Below are 26,484 nucleotides of genomic sequence, written 5' to 3'. Positions count from 1 at the left end.
AAAAGAGCCACCTTGGTACAACAACCGAGTTAGAAAACCGCTGCGGAAGCAAAGGGAGCTCCACAGCAAACATAAACATAGCCAAAGCCTTGCAGACAAACAAAAATTACGCGAAGCGAAATGTAGTGTGAGGAGGGCTATGCGAGAGGCGTTCAATGAATTCGAAAGTAAAGTTCTATGTACTGACATGGCAGAAAATCCTAAGAAATTTTGGTCTTATGTCAAAGCGGTAGGTGGATCTGTGGTGTCACCGCCAGACACCACACTTGCTAGGTGGTAGCCTTTGAATCGGCCGCGGTCCGTTAGTATACGTCGGACCCGCGTGTCGCCACTATCAGTGATTGCAGACCGAGCGCCGCCACACGGCAGGTCTAGAGAGCACTCGCCCCAGTTGTACAACCCACTTTGCTAGCGATGGTTCACTGACAAAATACGCTCTCATTTGCCGAAACGATAGTTAGCATAGCCTTCAGCTACGTCATTTGCTACGACCTAGCAAGGCACCAGTAGCAGTTACTATTGATACTGTAATAATGTACCGTCAAGACCGACGTTCACCATTTATGGATTAAAGTTAAGTATTCCACCAGCTACGTCCGTTTTTTCTTAAGTCTAATTTCCCTGTCCTGTTCCAGACCTCACGCCAGCCTGCGTGAGCTAAAACGCGTGCCTTTCGGCTTCCTCTAGTAACCCGGTGTTGGCTCTCATGCCAACCCACAACAGGATCAAAACAAAATGTCCAGACACTCTGTGACCAAAATGGTACTGAAACAGAGGATGACGGACTAAAGGCCGAAATACTAAATGTCTTTTTCTAAAGCTGTTTCACAGAGGAAGACTGCACTGTAGTTCTTTCTCTAGATTGTCGCACAGATGACAAAATTGTAGATATCGAAATAGACGACAGAGGGATAGAGAAACAATTAAAATCGCTCAAAAGAGGAAAGGCCGCTGGACCTGATGGGATACCAGTTCGATTTTACACATAGTACGCGAAGGAACTTGCCCCCCTTCTTGCAGCGGTGTACTGCAGGTCTCCAGAAGAGCGTAGCGTTCCAAAGGATTGGAAAAGGGCACAGGTCATCCCCGTTTTCAAGAAGGGACGTCGAACAGATGTGCAGAACTATAGACCTATATCTCTAACGTCGATCAGTTGTAGAATTTTGGAACATGTATTATGTTCGAGTATAATGACTTTTCTGGAGACTTGAAATCTACTCTGTAGGAACTAGCATGGGTTTCGAAAAAGACGGTCCTGTGAAACCCAGCTCGCGCTATTCGTCCACGAGGCTCAGAGGGCCATAGACACGGGTTCCCAGGTAGATGCCGTGTTTCTTGACTTCCGCAAGGCGTTCGATACAGTTCCCCACAGTCGTTTAATGAACAAAGTAAGAGCATATGGACTATCAGACCAATTGTGTGATTGGATTAAAGAGTTCCTAGATAACAGAACGCAGCATGTCATTCTCAATGGAGAGAAGTCTTCCGAAGTAAGAGTGATTTCAGGTGTGCCGCAGGGGAGTGTCGTAGGACCGTTGATATTCACAATATACATAAATGACCTTGTGGATGACATCGGAAGTTCACTGAGGCTTTTTGCAGATGATGCTATAGCGTATCGAGAAGTTGTAACAATGGAAAATTGTACTGAAATGCAGGAGGATCTGCAGCGAATTAACGCATGGTGCGGGGAATGGCAATTCAATCTCAATGTAGACAATTGTAATGTGCTGCGAATACACAGAAAGATAGATCCTTTATCATCTAGCTACAAAATAGCAGGTCAGCAACTGGAAGCAGTTAATTCCATAAATTATCCGGGAGTACGCATTAGGAGTGATTTAAAATTGAATGATCATATAAAGTTGATCGTCGGTAAAGCAGATGCCAGACTGAGATTCATTGGAAGAATCCTAAGGAAATGCAATCCGAAAACAAAGGAAGTAGGTTACAGTACGCTTGTTCGCCCACTGCTTGAATACTGCTCAGCAGTGTGGGATCCGTACCAGATAGGGTTGATAGAAGAGATAGAGAGGATCCAACGGAGAGCAGCGCGCTTCGTTACAGGATCATTTAGTAATCGCGAAAGCGTTACGGAGATGATAGATAAACTCCAGTGGAAGACTCTGCAGGAGAGACGCTCAGTAGCTCGGTACGGGCTTTTGTGAATTTTCGAGAACATACCTTCACCGAAGAGTCAAGCAGTATATTGCTCCCTCCTACGTATATCTCGCGAAGAAACCATGAGGATAAAATCAGAGAGATTAGATCCCACACAGAAGCATACCGACAATCCTTCTTTCCACGAACAATACGAGACTGGAATAGAAGGGAGAACCGATAGAGGTACTCAGGGTACCCTCCGCCACACACCGTCAGGTGGGTTGCGGAGTATGGGTGTAGATGTAGATGTAGAAACAAATGCATCAGACACTTGTTGTCGTATTTAGACGTTGCCGACCGCAGCGCCGTACTCTGCCTGTTTACACATCTCTATTTGAATGCGCATGACATTACCAGTTTCTTTGGCGCTTCACTGTATACGAGTACTATGAGAAAACAATGGACTGGAAGGGGCACGTCCCTAACACGTACCTTGCTTGAGGTCCGCCTGTCTGGGTCTACTTCACCAGTGATGTTCAAATGGTTCAAATGGCTCTGAGCACTATGGGACTTAACATCTGAGGTCATCAGTCCCCTAGAACTTAGAACTACTTAAACCTAGCCGCGCGGGGTTAGCCGAGCGGTCTGGGGCGCCGCAGTCATGGACTGTGCGCCTGGTCCCGGCGGAGGTTCGAGTTCTCCCTCGGGCATTGGTGTTTGTGTTTGTCCTTAGGATAATTTAGGTTAAGTAGTGTGTAAGCTTAGGGACTGATGACCTTAGCAGTTAAGTCCCATAACATTTCACACACATTTTTGAACTTAAACCTAACTAACCTAAGTACAACACACACATAGAACCTGCGACCGTAGCGATCGCACGGTTCCAGACTGAAGCGCCTAGAACCACTCGGCCACACCGGGTGTCCGTCGACCACATCGCGCCTCCTCTGTCTGACATTTCGGCCTTGATCGGTGACTACAGTTACGCACATACCGACCTCCCAGAGACGCGTGCGCTGAGGACGGCGGTCCCCGTAACGTACTGGCGATCAAATCCATCCGTCCGGTGTGGCGTACCATCTACCAGCCGTTCCTCCTTACCGACGTCTGGTCGAAGTGGCACCACATAGTCAATAGGAAATTTGCCACACGGCAGCGACTATGCAACATTGGTTTGTCCGATTCCGCTCTTTGTCTCCTTTCCTGAAAACTCGTCACTGAAGACCACCGTCTGACCTGCGCCTCTTCGCACGATATGTGGCAATTAGTATAGCAAATGACGGCCTGCTACAACAAGGTTCCACTGGATGCAATCGAACCGCGAATACTCGGAGATGAGGTATTTTTCCGTCGCCAAATATCCTGCCCTTACGTTAGTAAAGTGGTAGGTGGTCAGTGACCTTGGCCTTGAGGGAGCAAAATCTTGCCCCACTTAGTAGGGGAGTACAGGGACCCTCCTTCCTGCGGTGTTTGAGTTTTGCCCGCCTATGATGGACTCTACCCCCGATCTCCGCGGATGGGAGAGCGCGCAGTAAATGCGTGTTTTTTGCTTGTCGTTTTGCTTTACCCCTTTTCTACCGCCCAGTACTAACCACCTTCTGGCCCCTACGCATGACAGACTGACAGACGTTGGCTAGCTGCATGGTAACGTGAACCCTCCATTCATTTTCTCTCCTTGTTCCCAGATTTGGGCTTGACACACACATGACCGTCCATGTTGCCTCTCTGGACATCCCTGCCCTCTTCAATCGTTTCTCCTTTCTTTCCTCTAAGGCTTCTGTTTTCTACGTAGGTGACGTATAACTTCATTTGATTCCCATGTCTCCCATTTCCTGTGCCACATCGGCTCTGTGGCGGTGGGAGGGACACTGTTGCCAGACGCCTGGGATTCGGCCCCTGCCCATTATGCCCCCCGAGCCGTCACCGATCCATTCCTCTTCATAATATAAATAAATTTAAAAAATCGGTAGACGACTAGACCCGGCCCTGGGGTTACGGAAAGAAGCGATCACGGCATTCGACTTTAAAAAACAAAAAAGGGGTGGAATAAAAAAATGTGGTTAAGGTGACCACTCGAGATAAGCGATAAATCTGGGTTCGAATCCTGGTCCGGCACAGATTTTCACGTGTCACTAGTACCTTGTGCAGCCGCTGTGACATCCTTCTCGCGAATATGTTTCCTAAATTCATTACTTCTACTATTATCGCATTTTCTTACAATTTTGCCACTGTATCTCGATTTTTTCATAAAAAAGCATAGTCCTTCATAACGTACTGGAGACCAAATATCCGCCCGTCCGTTGGCCTATAGTGTGGCGTACCATCCACCAGCCTTTCCTCCCTACCGACGTCCGGGCAACGTGCAACCACACAGTCAACAGGAAATTTGCCAATCGTCACAGCAGACAACCACCACAACTCATACAATTTCGGCACTGAAGTGTAAATGGAAATGACCAGCCGAGACACAGTATAGGAATAAAACGCTAGGGGCCGCTGCAGTAGACTCACTTGTCTTGAGTAGTTGAATGAGACAAAAAAGTCCAATGGTTCTAATGGCTCTGAGCACTATGGGACTTAACATCTGAGGTCATCAGGCCCCTAGAACGTAGAACTACTTAAACCTAAGGACATCACACACATCCACGCCCGAGGCAGGATTCGAACCTGCGACCGTAGCGGTCCCGCTGTTCACAAGAATGTCGCTCGTGTAAAAGTGGCTTTCTTATTTCGAACGTTTCAGGTTGTAGCCGAACAGCGTCACGGGCTAGACGGACACACTATTCTTCAACACTTTCAGATGTACCCAGAATTAACATTGTAGGGTTTAAGGCCGCTGATCAGGCACAAGAGACCCATCGTCCTACTCATCTTCTGGGAAAAACGATGTTGAGGTTTTCACGAACAGTGATTGGAAGTTGATTCGTGCGCCATTATGCGTTAACCTCATTGGCTATTCTAGTGATAAATGTGTTGCACAATGTCGGTTTTCAGTCTCAATGTGGACCCATACAAATTAATAATGTTCTATCTTTTCGTTCATCTTTAAAATGTCAGTACCCAGTACACGGGCTGCTGCGAGAGTGGTACAACCGTGTACCGAAGTCCAGGAGAAGCACAGAGCTCATACGAAGCCACATCACAATCCAGAATTCTTTCAACAGCCAATCAGGAGGCGTGGGAGAGAGGCCACGTGGCTGCCTACCTGCACAGAGGCACTTGTGAATCTCGGCCACTTTTACTTCAGCTCTGCCACAAGCAGAGGCCGTCTGCCTCTGTCTCCCTTGTAATTTGCATCTCAGTCAGCATCCCTTGTAATTAGCGTCTGCTTCGGCCTCTCTCTATTATTTCGCACGTACCTTTGGCCACCACCCCTGTCGCAAGTGACACGGCGTATGGTGTAACTCAATCCTTCCTGGGTGATCGCCTTGCAAACTGTATAACTGCAAGACACGCAGATGTTATTTTCACTATATTTACCGACGCGGATAGCCCAGAGAGTCAGCTTCCAGGTTCCGGGAAGGATCGAATTCGCCCGGCGGGTTAACGATGAGGGCTGGTGTGCTATCCAACCTGGATGTGGTTTTTAGGCGGTTAAAGACCTTCGAATAAGTTAATGCGGGGATGGTACCCACGTCTCTCCTCCGTTATGTGATTAGCAGACTTTAGAAAATGTTCGTACATTTTCACATGAGATCACACTAGCAGCGGAGGGGGACGGGAAGTTGGAAGGGTGGCAACAGGAAGACCATCCGGCGAATCTTTACCACTAACATCGCCAAATCCGACAATTAACATGCCGACATCGTGAAGATGCGTGATGAACGCCGGGAAAAGGAAGAAGAAGTTATTTTCATTATAATTTGACTTTCTACCGCCCTTGATCCTTGATTCTACCACGTCTTTCAGCCTACCCACATCCTAATCGGCGTTATGTACAGTACATTTTCAAGGAAAAAGAAGGGTGAGGGGGGGGGGGGGGGGGGGAGGAATTCCGCATCTAGGCGTTGTGAGACGAAAAGGCTCAAGATAGAAGAAATAGGTTGTCGCCAATAATTCCTGCCCCAAAAAATGGCTAAAACGTCGCTGATGCGACGCTTCCAACATTCCCACAGCATTTTCTATGTCCCAAAGATAATGACCGTGTAGGCTTATGATACATATACCAATGGTCGCTATATGAGTGAAGAGTACTAATGACAGAAATCACACAGTTGCAGCCGGCCGGGGTGGCCGAGCGGTTCTAGGCGCTACCGTCTGGAATCGCGGGACCGCTACGGTCGCAGGTTCGAATCCTGCCTCGGGCATGGATGACCTCCGATGTTAAGTGCCATAGTGCTCAGAGCCATTTCAACCATTTGCTTCAGTTACACAACATCAGAGGTTAAAATGCTACCACACAATAATAAGGAATTACAGTGACCGCAGACAGATGGAACACGCAACTGTTTTCCATGGGAAGAATGGAGGGGAAGATAGTGGCGTCAGGAAAGGCAACCGGCAAACAGTATACTAACAGTACATCAGCCATAACAAATAGCGAGGCGGCTCCGTAAAAGAACCGGAACACCGCAAGAAAAAGAAAACGACAAAGACAAAAAATAATCACTGTCGCTATGTTTTCCTCATTAAAAAAATAAACAAAATGATAATAAAAAGCTCTCACTGCTCTGCAAGCCGAGCGTGATACATATGCAGAAATTACATGAGCCGTCTGCGTGTAGAACGAGAAAATTAAACTTCGCCGCTACCGCTGCCCCTCTACATGACATCAAAAACTGTGAAAGATCACAGCGCTGCCACTCCAATGCCAAACGATTCTATTGTACATACTTTGACTGTAGAAGCCCTGGTGAAAAGCGCTGTTTGGACTTTTCAGGGCCTGAAACAAATCACATTCCATCGTTTGACAATAGCTTTGTGAAATTCCATTACATGTTGCATTCTCCCCAGCTACCATGTCCTGGAGACATCATACTCTGGCGAGCCTCTAGTGCCGTTGCCAAATGTTGCAGCAACCATCTCACCTTTTTTCTGAGTCACTTTACCTACTCATAACGAATTCGTATTGTCATCATTGTGACATTAACGACAGTATGTTTTTCGTGTGAAGAATGTTGTAGTAAAATGATTGATCGTAGTGATTCAGGCATGCTAAATTCAGTAATCACAGGGAATATTTGTATCAGCTGGCACGATGCTGAGCTGCGTTATCGAGTTGTATACACAACTGTAGCCGGCCGGGGTGGCCGAGCGGTTCTCGGCGCTTCAGTCTGGAACCGCGCGACCGCTACGGTCGCAGGTTCGAATCCTGCCTCGGGCTGATGTGTGTGATGTCCTTAGGTTAGTTAGGTTTAAGTAGTTCTAAGTTCTAGGGGACTGATGACCTGAGATGTTAAGCCCCATAGTGCTCAGAGCCATTTGAACCATTTTTGAACACAATTGTAGATAACATCCGCCGCTGTTGTAATCAGTTGATTTTACAGTTAAGCTTGTGGAACTGAACTGGTGACCGTATTACACTACTGGCCATTAAAATTGCTACACCAAGAAGAAAGGCATATGACAAACGGGTATTTCTTGGACAAATATATTATACAAGAACTGACATTAGATTACATTTTCACGCAGTTTGGGTGCATAGATCCTGTTAAATCAGTACCCATAACAACCACCTCTGGCCGTAATAACGGCCTTGATACGCCTGGGCAATTGAGTCAAACAGAGCTTGGATGGAGTGTACGATATCACAGTTCTTCAAGAGTAGTGATTGGCGTATTGTGACGAGCCAGTTGCTCGGCCACCATTGACCAGACGTTTTCATTTGGTGAGGGATCTGGAGAATATGCTGGCCAGGGCAGCTGTCGGGGAATGAAGACTCCTACGCCATCTGTTGGTGTTCTGTTAAGTCTGTACATTGTGCTGCCCTCTGCAGCGGATATATTTCTACGATAACTGTAAAATGGACGTGTGAGAATAAAGGTGTGTGTGAGCAGAAGTTTTACTGTGTCCTTGATTTCACTAGTGTGTAGCAACATTTTGGTGCCGAAACCCGGGAGAACACGAAGAGATAGAGTGCTACTACACATTAAAGAGGACTCGACGCCGGCGGAGAAGGTTTTGAGCGACTTCAATCTCAAAATCCGGTCACGTCACGCCACGTGCAGCTCACACAGATAAGTTGCGGCATTGCTCTGAAACTGTAGCAAAGGACACTGCGGGGCGATTGATTTGTATGTGATGTTACTTGGTGCATGTTTGTTGGTGGCAAAGCAATAGAGGGCAGTTGGCGTATTATTTGCAAAGCACAAAGGGGACTTGCTGAAGTATTGGTAGACTGCAGCGCCATCTGTTGGCAACAGCGACCACTACTAAAGGTCGCGGAAGTTGAAAACTGCACGGCGGCGCCATCTCTTGAGAACTACAAACATCACTAGGGGCTGCTAACGGTTCACACTCCAGGACAGCGCCATCCCTTAGCGATAGCATCCAACTGACCTTGAACGCACTCTCGCGACAGAAAGCAAAACCACCAACTCACCATGGCAGAAGCAGCAGCTACGAACTTGGGGAGGCTGCGCCGGAAGCGGACGACCTTGCGATCGAATGCGACGCGTTTCGTCAGCCAAATAAACGCCTTCGATGGTTCTACAGCTGTAGAAGAAGTAGAACACTTCCAGGAACGCCTACAAGAAACATTAGAAGAGTTGGCCCGACTCAACGATACAATACAGGACTTGCTGGATGACTCTGAATACGAAGCCGACACGGAAGCTTGTGAGGAATATACTGATAAATGCAAACGCGCCCTCCGAAAGGCGAAAGGCCTTCTAGGAGGAGCGCGCTCAGGAGACAGAAACGTGACGTCAGCGGCTCAACAACACGCCTGTATGGACATAAAATTGCCTACTATCAAACTGCACGCATTCTCAGGGAATATAGAAGCTTGGCCTCGATTTTGGGAGCAATTCACAGCTTCCATAGACGAGAATCCGATGGTGTCAACAATGCACAAGCATGTATTCCTCCGTGGTTACCTTGATGGGGAACCTAAGGACTTGGTCGATGGCATTGCTGTTACAGCTGATACATATGAGCAGACTAAGCAAATTTTGAAATTCAAATATGGGGATAAGAACAGAATTATCCAAAGTCACCTGGATTTCTTGGAGAATCTTAACACTTCGACTTCAGGCAGTCCAGAGGCTCTCAATTCCACCTACATTGAGTGCCATAAGCGCATCCAAGCACTACGAGCACTAGGAGAAAATGTCGATTCTTATGGGAGAGTGCTTGCACCCAAACTTCTTCGAGCCTTTCCTGAAGAAATTTGCAAAAATTGGCTTGTTCATGCCCGAAGGCAAAAGATTGAAGAAGGGAACCTCACCCACCTTATGGAGTTCTTAAATGAAGAGGTGGAAGGAGCTATCAACACACGCAAAATTCGTGGAGATACTGTACCACACGAAAATTACGTACCAACAGCATCTGCCTTCCACGTAAAGGTTAAAACGAAGAGGGACAAGAAGAAACAACAGAATTCAGAGCCCTTCTGTGTGTATTGCGGCGAAAGAGGGCACTGGGGCCAAGACTGCCAAAGGATTGCAACCTTGCAGGCAAGAATCGACGCCCTCAAGACAAGGAACCGTTGCTTTCTATGCCTGAGACGTGGCCACAACAGAAATCAGTGTTTCAAACGGGGAAAGGCGTCCTGTGCGAAATGTAAGGGGGAGCATCACATTTCTATCTGCAGTAGCCATACCACAACAGTAAATAAGATTGAAACTATGACTTCTAACTTCACATACCTGCAGACTGCTCGTGTGAGTATCACAGGACCCACTGGTAAGAGCAAACAGACACGTGCCATCCTGGACACAGGGAGTCAATCGAGTTTCATTCACCATTCACTGATCGAATCTCTCCAACTAAGTGTCATTGGAAGCACTACTCTCGAGATAACTACTTTCGAATCCAGTTACAGTTCATCACTCTCAAGGAAGAAGGTGCAGTTTAATATGATGGGGTGCTCCACTAATTCCCACATATCAGTAACAGCCTTTGAAAGCACAAATAATTTTTCACAGCAATCAACAGTGCCACAAGATGTAGGAGATATGGCCTTGAGGGGTGGTACACCACTCGCAGATCCTAAAGGAGACACTGAAGATCTACCTATTGAGATCCTGATTGGAGCTGATTATTACTGGAGAATCGTGACTTTGGAACAACCAATCAAGGTATCACCATCATTGGTTCTTCTCCCAACAATCTTTGGATATGTTCTCAGTGGAAACAGATCTAGCACCACCGTCAACAGAGCAACTGTCAACTTTATTCAGGGCGGCTGCAGTGATATATCTGATGGGTCAGTGCGCCGATTTTGGGACCTGGAGACAATCGGGATAACAGAACATCAAGAGCGAGCATTAAAACCCATGGACCACCCCATTTATCAGGAATTCCGAGAATCATACTGTGTGGAATATGGCCGCAGAGTTGTATCTCTGCCTCGAAAGAAGGATATGCCGCTCTCCTGCAACCGAACAACTGCTGAAGCGCGTCTTCGCTCCTTACAAAACAAGCTGCGAGGGAATGAAGAGCTGAAGGTCATTTACCACGAGACCATGTCGAAATATATTGAGAAGAACCAGGTAGAGGTAGCACCTGAGGACTGTACTGCTGGAAACACATTCTACCTGCCACACCACATTGTGAAGAAATGCATCAGTGGAAGTGTGAAGTATAGAATAGTCTTCGATGCATCCTCACATGAGCCAGAGTCTCTATCGCTGAATAATGCCCTCGAAAAGGGACCAAATTTACTTCCAGATATTCTAGCAATCTTACTACGATTCCGCACAATTCCAGTGGGATTAGTGTGTGATGTGGACCAAGATTTCCTGCAGCTAACGTTGAAAGAAGAAGACAGAGACCTCACGAGGTTCCTTTGGTATCGTGTTGAGCAAGCTGCAAGTGGTGCCTACATGACCACAAATGACGTGATTACATATCGCTTCAAACGTTTGCCATTTGGACTTGCACCAAGCCCATTCCTGTTGTCAGCTGCCATAAGGGAGCTAGCAGTACTAAATAGTGAAAAATATCCACTATCCTCAGGACTTGTAAACAAGTCAGTGTTCATGGACGATTTCGTAGCCAGTGTTAGAGACAGCGACACCGCTGCAACTGTTTACCATGAACTGTCAGAACTTTTCCAGCAGATAAGTCTTCCATTGTCCAAATGGGCGACTAATTCGAATGATCTGAAGGCAATATGGGATGTCAAAGGCCTTGAAACAAAGACCACAACCCAAGTTTTAGGAATTAATTGGAACACAGAAGATGACTCTATCTGTAGTGACTACGAGAAGATAGCTGAAAATCTAATGGACAAACTGGCTACTAAGAGAAATGTTCTTCGAGCAGCTGCTCAGTTTTATGACCCCCTGGGTGTGTTCACTCCTGTTGGGATCGTTTCAAAGATAATTTTCCAAGCCACATGGCTGAGGGGTCTCACATGGGAGGAAGTTTTGCCCACAGATCTTGCATGTCGTTGGCACTCATGGGTCTCAAAGCTTCATCACTTGTCATCACTACATATTCCTAGATGGATAGGGGCGCTGGGCTCAGGTGGCTCTGCAGAGGTGCATGTATTCTGTGATGCATCTGAAAGAGCCCACGGCGCTGTTTTGTATATAAGGACATCTACTGAAACTGGATACACTGTGCACCTTGTCTGTAGCAAGAACAGACTGGCTCCTATCAAGAAGGTAACTCTACCCTGGTTGGAGTTACTTGCTGCATTGGTCGGATCACGACTCCTTCATTACTTTTGCCAGGAAACAGGGTTTGATGCCAACAGAGCTACCTTGTGGAGCGACTCAACAGTCACTTTGGAATGGGTACGGAGTGATCCAAACAAATGGAAAACATTTATCTGTAATCGTGTGACAGAGATATTGACATACACCACACCCAGCCAATGGAGGCATTGTCTGGGAAGCCAAAATCCTGCAGATCATCTCACGCGGGGACTAGAAGCAAATCTGCTAGCCACTCTTGATATCTGGTGGGGTGGCCCACCATGGCTTTCAGAAGACAACCAGTTCTGGCCACTGGAAATCTCAGCCCCACCTCCATCAATGCCAGAAGCCAAAACGAGAGCAAATGTCACTCTGATCACCATCACTGAACCACTACTGGACATTGCAAGGTTTAGTTCATATTGGCGAGTACTGCATATAACTGCCTTTGTATTTCGATTTATCAGCACAACAAGAAACAAAAATAGAATCTCGGGCAGTTTTAGTGCTTTGGAATTACAAAATGCCCGGACCTACTGGATCAGAAGAGTTCAAGAGGAACTATTCACTAGTGAACTGTCTGCATTGCGTAAGGGAGAACAATTGCCCATGGAATCAAAGATTGCTCGATACAATCCCTTTATATTGGATGGCATCCTTCGTCTTGGTGGTAGGCTGCAATGTGCTGCACTGTCACACTCAGAGAAGCATCCAGTTATATTGGATGGACGTCACCATTTCACTGAGCTTCTCATCAGACACACACATGTACGACTGCATCATCTCGGTGTGCGGATTGTGTTAGGGGAACTGCGAGAAGAATTTTGGATTCTGCGAGGATGACAAGCTGTTTGGAGAGTTCTTCACTCTTGCCTGCCATGCAAGATAATACACAGTCGCCGGTATGAAGAGATGGAGGCCCCACTACCACTGGACAGAGTTCAGCCTTCAAGACCATTTGCAGTAACAGGCATCGATTTTGCCGGACCATTATATGTCAAATCTGGACATCAAACAAAAAGGTCCTACATGGTCCTATTCACATGTGCAACAACACGGGCCATTCATATTGAACTTGCAACTGACATGTCCACTGACAGATTTTTGATGGCCATGCAACGCTTTGCAGGACGTAGGAGCCTACCAGTCACTGTCTACTCAGACAATGCTACAACATTCCATGCAGCCAACTCAGAACTGGCAGAGCTTTTCAAAACCATGCAGCATACTGACGTACAGCTCTACTGTGCCCACCATGGAATCACTTGGAAATTCATACCACCACGTGCGGCTTGGTGGGGAGGCTGGTGGGAACGCATGATAGGCTCAGTCAAGCGCTGCCTGAGGAAAGTTCTTGGTCGCTCCCAGGTGGATGAAGAGAGCTTAAACACCACCTTGATCAGCATAGAAGCCGCAATAAACTCACGACCCATCAGTCAAGGAGAGAGCGACACTGCATTGACGCCAGCTCACTTTCTGAATGGTGGGAAATTAGTAACAATTCCATGTGGGCCAGAGCCAGCAACTAGAAAGGACCTTGCCAAGGAGTTCCGACTCAGACAAAAGGTCAATGACGAAATCTGGCGCAGGTGGAAGACAGAATACCTCCTGCTGCTAAGACAATATCATGAGGTGAAGGGATATCCTTCGCAAAGGAAACCGAGAATTGGAGAGGTTGTTCTGCTCCAAGAAGACAGCAAACCACGGCACTTGTGGAAGAGGGCTGTGATAGAAGAAGTGTGGCATGGCAGAGACACTAAAATACGGTGCATCATCCTCCGCCAGCCAGATGGTATGAAGATCTGTTGACCGGTCCAGCTGGTCATCCCCCTCGAGATGGACCAGGGTGGGGAGGATGTCGGGGAATGAAGACTCCTACACCATCTGTTGGTGTTCTGTTAAGTCTGTACATTGTGCTGCCCTCTGCAGCGGATATATTTCTACGATAACTGTAAAATGGACGTGTGAGAATAAAGGTGTGTGTGAGCAGAAGTTTTACTGTGTCCTTGATTTCACTAGTGTGTAGCAACAGCAGCAGTCGAACATTTTCTGTATTCAGAAAGCCCCGCACAGGACCTGCAACATTCGGTCGTGCATTATTCTGCTGAAATGTAGGGTTTCGCAGGGATCGAATGAAGGGTAGAGCCACGGGTCGTAACACATCTGAAATGTAACGTCCACTGTTCAAAGCGCCGTCAGTGCGAACAAGAGGTGACCGAGACGTGTAACCAATGGCACCCCATACCATCACGCCGCGTGATACGCCAGTATGGCGATGACGAATACACGCTTCCAATGTGTGTTCACCACGATGTCGCCAAACACGGATGCGACCATCATGATGCTGTAAACAGTACCTGGATTCATCCGTAAAAATGACGTTTTGCCATTCGTGCACCCAGGTTCGTCGTTGAGTATACCATCGCAGGCGCTCCTGTCTGTGATGCAGCGTCAAAGGTAACCGCAGCCACGGTCTCCGAGCTGATAGTCCATGCTGCTGCAAACGTCGTCGGATTGTTCGTGCAGATGGTGGTTGTCTTGCAAACGTCCCCATCTGTTGACCCAGGGATCGAGACGAGGCTACACGATCCGTTACAGCCATGCGGATAAGATGCCTGTCAGCTCGACTGCTAGTGATACGAGGCCGTTGGGATTCAGCACGGCGTTCCATATTACCCTCCTGAACCCACCCATTCCATATTCTGCTAACAGTCATTGGATCTCGACCAACGCGAGCAGCAGTGTCGCGATACGATAAACGCAATCGTGATAGGCTACAATCCGACCTTTATCAAAGTCGTAAACGTGATGGTACGCGTTTCTCCTCCTTCCACGAGCCATCACAACAACGTTTCACCAGGCAACGCCGGTCAACTGCTGTTTGTGTATGAGAAATCGGTTGGAAACTTTCCTCGTGTCAGCACGTTGTAGGTGTAGCCACCGGCGCCAACCTTGTGTGAATGCTCTGAAAAGCTAATCATTTTGCATATCACAGCATCTTCTTCCTGTCCGTTAAATTTCGCGTGTGTAGCAATTTTAATGGCCAGTAGTGTATTTCAAAATTATCGTAGCTAATTTCAAGCAACTAAATTACTCAACCAGTTCAAATATTTATTTCCGTGAAAGGTCAGTAACAGCTTTCATCCTTTTATTCATGAGCACTTCCACATCAAAAATATTGTCGTACTTGAAAGATTTGTAATTACCATGCTCGATAAGGAGTTACATATATTTCCCTACTCGATTCGGCGATAATTTAACTTCCGGACTCCTTACGTAGGTGACCACACGGTCAAGTGGTGTAACCTATTGGACTGTGGGAGCGTTATACACTAAACAGATGTACAAGGTGGGGCAGTTAAAAGTGGTCTGGAGAACAGAATTCCAGGGTAAAAAAAGACACAGTAGAGGAAAGGAAGTACAGTACAAACTTGGCTATAGTAGTTATTGAAAGTGACCACCATTCTTCTCTTGGCACTCCTGGGCCCTCGTCAGCAAGCTGCTGGAGGCGGATCGAAGCTGGACTGCTGGAATTATTCCAGTCTCATCTGAGATGTTTTGTTGCAGTTGTTGAAGACTATGAGGATTGTTGCGAGCCACCTTAGACTTGAGGGCTCCCCACACAAAGTAATCGCACACTGACAGATGAGATGGCCTGGGTGGCCAGTTATGACCGCCACCAGACTGATCTCTACCAACAACTATGTGAGGCGTGAAGATTGTGCAAGTGTGCTCGAAGGTTCGGCCGGCTGTACGGGCAGTTGCTTCGTCCTGTAGGTCCTTTCCTCCTCCGTTGATGCTACCACGTCCTATCGTATCCACTCGACCGCGACAATTGTATTTGCCCCATCATGTGTAAAGTCCCACCCCATTTCTTTGAATAAGAAAGTCTTCGTATCATTGATGAAGCACTGTATATCAATAATCATCATTCCACACGCGGTCATAGACAAGCTGCTGCAACTGAGAGGTAAGTATCTTGCATCAAGCGACGTATGTAATAAGTCAGATGTGTAGAGAGTGGACTAAAATTACCATTAAAGGTAAAAATGATACATTTTTTAGGCACTTCCGTTACTCTATAACCCGGTACACTTCGTGAAGAACTTTTCAATTGTGTATTCTAACTTGTTATCAATGTATGACTTGATGACTGTTGGGTTTCGACCTCCGATTGGTCGTGAAATTAGAACCACAACGAAAATTCGATGAAACTTTGCACTGAAGTGGTGCACAGTTTGCCCGTCGATCGCGCCACGTCGCTTTTCAGTTCTGAGCGCGGAGTGAGCACGTCAAGATTCTTAGAGCAATATTGACTCACGCCAAGTGCGAACTCAACCCATGTAACGCAGCTGTCATGCGTTTCTTTCTTAATGACAATGCTCGACCGCACACAGCAGGGGTAAGAATGACGCGCCTGCAGTGGTTGATCACCCACCATACAGCAAGGACTCACATGAAACGCTGGTTATGACAACATTTTGAGGCCGCGCCGAGTCCTCCCTCGGGCATGGACGTGTGTGTTGTTCTTAGCATAAGTTAGTGTAAGTTAGTTTAAGTAGCGTGTAAGTCTAGGGACCGATGACCTCAGCAAAATGGTTCAAATGGCTCTGAGCACTATGGGACTTAACTTCTGAGGTCATCAGTCTCCTAGAACTTAGAACTACTTAAACCTAACTAACCTAAGGACATCACACACATCCATGCCCGAGGCAGGATTCGAACCTGCGACCGTAGCGGTCGCGCGGTTCCAGACTGTAGCGCCTAGAACCGCTCGGCTACCCCGACCGGCTGACCTCAGCAGTTTGGTCCCTTAGGAATTCATACACATTTGAACATTTTTGAACAGAATTTTGAACAGAAAACGAGCTGCAGACTAACGTAAGGAATTGGCAGAGAGAAAACGGGCAGTTGCTTTCTATGACGAGGGTATTGGAAAGCCGGTACCACGCTGCGACACACGTCTAAGCCGCAGCAGCGACTATGTAGAGAAGCAGCTGAGAATTTTAGCTAAGTGTTGCAAATAAAACAGTTCTTACTTTCATTGTGGTGTCCATATTGCGACCGATTGGAGGTTAAAGAAGAAGGAGAAGAAGAAGAGGACGAAATAAAAATAGGAAGAAGAAGAAAAGAGAGAGAGAGAGAGAGAGAGAGAGAGAGAGAGAGAGAGAGAGAGAGAGAGAGAGAGAGAAAGAGAGAGAGAGAGAGAGAGACCCTCGTACAATTTATTCGTGCAACTTTCACGACAAGAACCTAAGCAGGTAAATGTGATTCGTGTGATTTACCGCTTTCTGGTGCTTACCCTCGTTTTGAAGAAAACCCCAACAGACAACCAATTGAAATAACAACTTAGAAACAGAGAGGACAGTTATTTGTGTTCCACAATTGATCATATTGGTGTTGACGCAGACCACAACACTTCTGGTGAAATACGTACTTAATTGTATTAGCATTGACGAAAACTACAACGCCTTTGCTGAAATAACTAATTTAAGTACTAACGTTAGCTGTGTCATAGGGACCTAATGGTATCTGCGACTTCATTACTGTCTGATCTCTTAAAAAATAGTAATTCAGGTTTACTGATGTGACGTTTGCAATAAAACTATATGCCTGGAAGTCGATTCGTCTTGTAATGTCTGCCCCACTTCTAAACTAAATTACAGGGAAATGCAAATGTATTAACATAGAGGTTCGTCGAAACCCAGAAAATGTATATGTCATCCTAAACCTCTAGCAAATAATCTTTTAATGATATGATGAAAACATGTTCATGCTATTTTATTTGCATGGAATAGCAGAAACGGTAAACCCCTGTGCACATAGATGAATGTGTTAAATTTTTTATGCTAATTCGTGTTACAGAGCACACTATTTCTTGAGAAATATTACCATAGTTCTGTGGTATGAGGTTCCTGAAACCATCAAGGTAATTCATTTTGCGCTGCTCAGAAGAAAATGGGTAACAGAAATATGGCTGACAATCGGTTGTGTATTGTAACGTGGTCTAGAAGAGAATAGTAAACGTTAACGCAATTGGGTCAATATTATGTGACTGACTATTTTAAATGCCAATCAAGTACAATGATTACACGATCACACCTTTTCAGCATAGTGAATCTTCCAGTATGATATCGGTCAAAGGGTCATTTGTGTGGCCATGGGATCGGTAGCTGCTGGATATATAGATTTTTAAGTCTCGTGCTGTGAATGCAACTGAGCTAAAATGTTTTTTTATTCGTGATACATATTTTTTATTTTGTTAAAACATCGTTACAGTAGTTGGAAGGAGAGATGACAGTGGTTTCTCATTAATTTTTTGCTTACCGTAAAAATCTGATGTCAGCACGAACACGACTTTTTATCTTTAACAATGTTGACAAAAACGTGAAAACATTAGCGAAATTTACAAAGTATCTTCAGATAATAAATACGAATAAAGTGTTACAATGCCGTACTAAAGATTTCATCAACGCTGGGCGTAATGAACAGATGTTAATAGAAACTGAAGATACGTGTAGATGAGTTGTTTTTATTCAAAGAGTAGTTTCTCCCGTTATAGAGGGGGGGTGATCAAAAAATTCCCGACGAAGATCATACATTCCAGAATCGGTATGCCAATCATGCAAAATCGCCGTGAGCACTGATGCAATCATCCCACCGACGCACCAGACAGATGATACCCATTTGGTAAAACGCGGAATCCTGCTGCGCGAAGAAGAACGTAACTGCCCACTGCACATACTCGTCTAACAGGAATCTTCGATCCCTTCAAGGACTATTTTAACGGACCGAAAGCATATTAACCACATTGGGAGAGATCAGGACTATAGAGTGGGCTCTCGAGCGTCTCCCACTTTAGTTTGCGTAACCTCTGCTTTACGACAGATCGACCGTCGTCTTGTGTCGTATCCGGACCAGCACGGAACGTGTCGCACCACGGCACAACGCACGTTTTCGACAGACATGCTGCCCCGTACACATTCTTCAATCTCCGATGGAAGTCTACCGGTGTTTGTCCTTTAGTATCCAAGGAAAGAATTACAGCACATTGGTCTTGTTTGGACGCATTTGGTAATAACATTGCCATAGTTCAAATTTTCGCATTTACTGCACACACATCGGAGAGACACGAATACTACACTAATCCATTGCCTACACGCTCGTGCTTATTTCCACGAGTCGGAGTCGTCCTAAGTTGCATATACAAGCAGCAACACCATCAAACGGAAAGATTTTGATCGTAGACACTGAAACTAAGGAATATTGGAAAACCACTCTATACGTGGCGACATCTCGATGTAAAGGGAAATCAAACAATATGGAGACAACGTTGAAAGAAATCGAAAAGTTACACACAAATTTTCACAAAAGACAAAATATTTTCGGAGCTACTGCTATTTCCCTGTAGTTCATAAACGACAAGTAGGGAGAACATAAAACTAATAAATTCTTATGAAAAAGATCTCGTAACAAAGGTTTCATGGAGCTGCTTCATCTAAACGAAGTACGTTTGTCGCAAAACGCGTGTTAATTTTCAGTAATGAACCAAACAGTGCTAGCTGTGGATACTTCATACTCCCTTCAGGCTTGGGTGGGAGCAATATAGGCAAATTTCTTCTAGTGAATGCCCTTGTACACATACTGACGGTAATGGAAAGTGTTACACCACGAATACCTTCACCGAACGCTACTAAACTGACATTACAGCATTACCATGCCTGTGGGTATAACGATTACAATTTTAACCTTATGCGAGTTTATTTTCGGCGCAGAATAAAAGCCATTCCGACAGCTGCAGAATGCATGAGCACATGATGGCTGTTGGCTACTGAGTGTGTCGGAGGTCGTAACCCAGCAGGCAGGGAGCAAATGCACGTACACCTTAACTCCATCCTTCAGAAGTTGTGAAAGCATGAGCGACACGGGAATATCATACCGACACATCGCACAAATGACTGCAGCGCTATGACTGCGTAAAGAGTGGTGGCGAAATGGACTCAGGACCACAGTATGGCAAGAAGAGTAGCCAGAGGTACTTCTAGAAGGATTATACCACGAGAAGATCACAGCATTGTTCAAGTTGCTCCGACGTATGGTCGGGCAGAGACCACATGTAGAGTGATCCTACGAACCGTCGGGAACAGAATACTGGAAGCTGGGTTGAGATTTGGAGTTTCCATGCGTCGTTTACCGCTGACATCACACCGCTGACACACACATTGGTGTAGAGCTAGAGTTAAATGAGAGGCTGAGTGGCGTTCTGTGGTGTTCGAGGATGAATCTCGCTTGTATCTGAGGTGGTCAAATCGACGCCAACATGTCTGTAGACGATCTGGTGAAAGAAGCTGATTCTCGAAACTCATACCTATCCAACTCCTGCACGTAGATTCCGCATGGAATGAAAATAGAATGATTTAATATCCATTCTGGACGAATATCTCCATGAAGTTCCCATAAATATCGGACTGTTGCTTCCTCATGAAACACTTTCCCTTTCCGTCAGTGTTTTTGGTGTGTATTGTCAATATAAACCAGCAAGTCACCTACATGATTTCTTGTTTCGACATCTGCTGAGGCTGAGTTCGACAACAGACTGTTTTAGATGGCCGTTAGTATGTGCAAAAAACTTTAACACTGATTATTTATTAAACGAAGGGCCAAACAAACCAATAAATTGAACAGAAATTTTCATCTAAACGTTACTTGTACCTTCTGCAGCCGACGTTTTCATATTCATTGAAAAGTTATCCTTTACAAAGAACAGACAGCAGTGCATGGTGTGACCAGAAAGGACTGGTGCAACGTGATCATGAGTCATTCAAGAGTAGGAATTCGCAGTTTCGTATCACAGAGAGAAAGATCGATAAACTTAGAAGAACTTTTGCATATAAATGTGGTAAATGCTACGGCTTGCAATGCACTGAAAACAGTAAGATGTTCCGTGGCCAAGAATAATCTATGACCATCACGGACGATACCACGGAGCCACTCCGTAATGTTTACTGATTTTATGACATGCTGTACTCTGGCTGACGGGAAAATTAGACGTTAGACACCCACAAGCTTACTCATAGGGAACTTGCGCCAACAACTGAAGTTCTGACAGTGTGCCTACGACGCATATGAACACCCGGTTCTATAACTCAGTACCTTCAAAAATATGCTAATAATAATGAAGATGTTGCGTTACGCAAACACTTTGTACGACACAATTAATTTATTTCACTTTAATTTAAAGTATTACGTATGAGTTTACTATTGCCGATTCTTTACAGTACCGTGGTCTTTCAATTATGTAACAACTTCCATGATGCGAAATTAATCATGTGCTTCTAAATTATTACTTTAACCACGATCGCTTTTCTCACAAACATACGCGTCCTCTTCGAGTAATGGCTCTGGCGCAACTGACTCATTCCTTCGCACCAACCAATGCGCAGGCGCGAACCTGACGCTTCTAGAACAATGGGGCATCCCCGTCAGCGATACCGCTGCGCTGTAGCAAAGAAGCGTAAGGGTAGACTAGATCCGTCAAGAGCACAATCGATATCTGTACGGTACAAGCCTCGCAAAAAAAATGAAGTGCGTAAATGCAATTCGGCTATGCATCATATTTCGAGTATCAAACGAAATAATCCTACAGATACTTCCAGTGAAGAAGTAGTAATTAGTTAACTGATAAGTTGGAGCAGACAATTGTAGTAAAACTGGCAATATTATTAAAACATCTTGTTTGCACTGTGCTTTCTATGGTCCTGAAATATTGGTCAATATTCATTAACAGGATTAGCCACAACATTGTAAAGCAATAAACGTGAGTTTTTTCATCCATAAATGTTTGGAGTGTAAGACAAAACATTCAACAGAAACGACGCATCGCGCTGTATACGTCTACATGCAAAGTAACTATACTAGCGTTTTTTTTTCATGCCTGTTACGTGATTTGCGAACGCAAGATTGCGACGTGAATTTTACATGACAGCAACGGCCGCTGACGTGAGCAGCAGTGGACGGACCACAGAAACGGCATACCGCACCTGAGGGAAGCAAAGCCACACCTCCAGATATACGTCACCCCAGCTCGAGGCAAATAGCTGCGGCCTGCAGCCGCCACCATGATCGAGGAGCGCCCATTCCGTCTGTGGTGGCACACCCACCATTATACCATTAAGCCACGTCAACCTCCTACCCACGTGGTGATCTGGAGAGGCGAGAGGCCTGTAAATAATTGTAGTGTGCATGTTGGGAATCCAATTCCTGTGAGTGCAAAAAACTTAATAAAGTTAAAGGTAAAAAGCAATTTTGTGTAATCAGAAAGCGTGCTTGTTATTTTTTGCCTACAAATTTTTCTCCAGACCTGTTTTTGACAGTCCACATGATCAAGATTAATGGAAGTATGTATTTTTTTAAATTAGCAAACAAGTAATGGTTTCTGTGCAGTCAAGCATTGTAGAACCCTGTGCCAAGTCTTTCCGAATCTGCGTGTACAAACATTTATGTGCCAATTTGTTAGAATGACTATGTATTAGTGGATAATGTGCAATTTAATGGACGCCTAGTATCATGTCGTCTGATAACATTATAAAACTATATGATTATTATGACGGCACAAAAGAAAGATTGCTGGTAATATGTCTCTTCTTTCAGACATAATTTAATTTTAATTAGAAGTAATAGCTATGTAGCAATACACAGTACGCGATGTGCTCGGTGATTTAAGTTTATGATTCTATGAACATAACAATGGTAATTTCTTATATGTACTTGCCACTACGGCAACGTGAGAAAATGGTTCAAATGGCTCTGAGCACTACGGGACTTAACATCTGAGGTCATCAGTCCCCTAGAACTTAGAACTACTCAGACCTAACTAACCTAAGGACATCACACACATCCATGCCCGAGGCAAGATTCGAACCTGCGACCGTAGCGGTGGCGCGGTTCCAGACTGAAGCGACTAGAACCGCTCGGCCGCAACGGCCGGCAACGTGAGAAAGCATATTTCGAGAATATCTTAATTCGTACGTATTATAAAATCCCCCATCACGTTTCTTCTGTTTGTCTGTATGTGGTGACTCATCTCAGAAGCTACTGCAAAAATTCTGATACGATTTCCACTAATACATAGATTGACTCAAAAGGAAGGTTTGTGTGTATAATTTATTACAGCTACGTCAAAAAGGTTGTCCGGTCGTAAACAGTGCTACCAGTGTGAGGAGAAGCGGGTCTCTTCTTTTATGCTTTCCAAGTGATAATAATCATTTATCCCTTTTATTGCTCGTTTGTTTTTCAGCGATTTGAACTGTGAGCGACTCACTGATAATTAATTAACTGTAGTCTATTTGTTTGATTTGAAACATTGGAAATGGTTGGTGAAAACCTAGGGTTAGTCTATGAAATAACTTTCCTGCTACCAGTCACAATTTTCTTTTTGCTTGTATTTTGAACGACGCATTTCTGGAAATGGTTCCGGTTTTCAAGTGTGTTTTTCGTATGCTCTGCCATTTATTCTCACGCGTTACTATTATTGGCAGCCATGTTTTTGGCACTTTACTTCCTAGATGGACACATCCGGACAAAGTTACCATTATCGAGAAGCTGAACTTAGAGACAAAACTGCCATTTCCAGTTTTATCGTGGAAGTATTCAAATGGTTCAAATGGCTCTGAGCACTATGGGACTTAACATCTTAGGTCATCAGTCCCCTAAAACTTAGAACTACTTAAACCTAACTAACCTAAGGTCATTACACAACACCCAGCCATCACGAGGCAGAGAAAGTCCCTGACCCTGCCGGGAATCGAACCCGGGAACCCGGGCGTGGGAAGCGAGAACGCTACCGCACGACCGTGGAACTATTAACTTGTATAAATAATGCACATCACGTAACATGTTTCCATGCAAAACACTTTGTCTCATCGACTGCCCCTCATCATTGTTTACAGGCAAGGTCTTCATATCACAAAAAACTGTAAATGTCTTCAAAAAACACAAAGTAAAAATTGAGTTCGCTACATTTAAAAACATAAAGTGTAATCAGTACCTTGACATCCAGCCACGTGGAAAAGTAGAGCAAAGTGTCAAAGTATTCCACTGAATAAACAAAGGTCATAAAATGGATTTGATGGAAGAAATGGAGATATACCCACATTTCACAAAATAAAAACAAAAATATTAAATGAAAAACTGAAAGTAAATTAGTGAACTTCTTCAGCTGCTTCGACAGCATACTTCAACAAAAACAGTGAGCCACAGAAATAAGTAGCACTAGAAATGTATACAAGCAAATAATTAATCAGATTATAAAAGTAAGTACCCTTAGTACGAAAGTTTACGTAGTCTGTGGACGACTTACAGCGTTACCTCTATGGAGTACATGTAAAAACATATTTGTAACTGTTTGTTGTCATAAATTTGCTATTTTCATTGCGTACTGTGCTCAGAAAACAGTGTGAGGTTTAATATACGTGCGATTCTGCATAGATGGACCACAAGAAAACCGTCAGCAGAAGTTCTCTACAGATTCTGCCACCACCTCTATACAAAGACTGATCATTAATTAAAAGCTGCGCTTGTTTTTGTATATTACAGTAGAGGAAACAGAACTTGCAGAGCTACACACATCGAAAACGTAACGAATAAATAGCATAGCACATGGGAAACGCGCTTGAAAAGTGGAATCATTTCCAAAAACGCGTCGTGCAAAATATATATGAAAAGAAAATCGTAACAGGTAAGATACAGGTTATTTCATAAAGAAAGCCACTGCAGTCTCATTTTCCATAATACTTTACTGTTCCACCAAGCGAAAGTTAATGTGGCTTTCCGAAAATCAATTATTGTGGCATACTCGCTAGCCAGTCTATACCAACAACGGACGTAACACAAAGTTCCTGAACTCGTATGTATCAAAAATTACACGTACGCAATAATACTTGCTTCTTCAGCACCTTATTACAGTGTAGTACCGTACATTAAGCCATATTCATTGCCTTAGGATCCTGGGAGTCACTTGTTTCTTCTTGAAAGCTTCATATAAAGTGAAGACTTAACTACCTGATTCAGCTAATGGTATTATGTGCCTACCATTCAGATTGACTTCTAGAACAAACTTAACAATCTCTCTGTTTATTTCTCTTCTTCCAAGAACGCATCCCTTTTTTCTTCAATGTTTCTATGATGTATTATTCGCAATTCTGCGTAATTTCGTGATTCGGCATCATCTAACCCTAGAGACCACTATCCATTGTGTCGACATATTAGTGAACTATTTTCATCATTCCTATGTTCTTTCTCTTCTTTCCTCTGGGTTTCTTTGCCGGAAAGATGAAGTACCGAACCTGCGTAGGACTTTAGTCCATCTTCCTCGATAATAGTTTGATAGTTACAGACACTTTTATATCTCACTCCCACACCATTTTTATTAGGACGCTGAGAATTTTATTCCATTCTTTGTACTGTTCGTTGTCATCTTTTTTGGCTCTGCATATCATGCGTCAGCGCATGTAATTGCTAAAGTACCATTAGTAGATTGTACAATTCTCTTCTTGATAGTATTATTAATTTTTCTTATAGCCTCCATATTCTCTTTTTTAAACGGGAAAATGAAAATAATACTTTCCCTTCCAAAATTGCCGAATGAATTCAGTGTAGCTTCTGGCTCCACTTTGACCAAGGCGTCTTGCTTATAAAGTACAGTCGCTTTTTCTGGACTGTAAGCTGTCACACCAACATTGCTTTCAAAATTCTGGACTGTAAGCTGTTTGACCGATATTACTTTCAAAATACTGTCATGAATTTCTTCGTGACTCTAGCTTGTCGTTATCAGCACTCATGCCGCACGATTAGGTGCTCCTTGTATCCTACTCATCACCTGTTTATCGTCAGAGGTACCATGTATCTGGTTACAGGCCTTCAAGCTGTCTGACGAACGGTAAAAGATTACAGATCCCTATTTCTGGAATAATCACAGACTTTGAGGCAGTGTTTCTTGAAAACACTCCCCAGATATTAAGTAAATTACATGATTTCCTATAGTTTTGAATATTTTGGCAAAGGTTGTGTCGACTTCTCAGATTTCCTTCATTTTATTTTCAACACCCACCAACTTTTCATCAAGTCTGACTTTGGGCTTAACTATTTTGATTTCTAGTGCAACTTGCGCCCTTGTTATTTCACTAATCTTACTATTCTATTCGCAGTTTTCGACCACTTCTTTTACCTTTTACGCTGTTTCATGCAAGTTAATAAATCTCTTTCATATACAGGGTGTTTCAGAAGTGGTCGTCAATATTCAGCGATATAACAGGAATGATCATTCGAAACAAAAATGTCAGGTAAACAGGGGGCCTAAAACGCATACCTTAAGAGTTATGAGCAATTCTTGATATTCGATACTGTGAAACAAATCTCTTCTACTGCGAGCTTTTTGCTTTCCATGTTTTGGGAAGTGGTAGCATGGACCAAAACAAGAAAAAAAATGTCCAGTGAACACTTGCTCGAAAATGCATACCTTAAAAGTTATGAGCACTTGTTCATTAGAAGAGTTGTGTTTCAAAATAGCGAAGATGAA

This window comes from Schistocerca serialis, chromosome 3, assembly GCF_023864345.2.
Source record: "Schistocerca serialis cubense isolate TAMUIC-IGC-003099 chromosome 3, iqSchSeri2.2, whole genome shotgun sequence".
NCBI classification, from domain to species: domain Eukaryota; kingdom Metazoa; phylum Arthropoda; class Insecta; order Orthoptera; family Acrididae; genus Schistocerca; species Schistocerca serialis.
The sequence above is the reverse complement of the archived record's forward strand: the minus strand, read 5'-3'. Positions refer to the sequence as shown.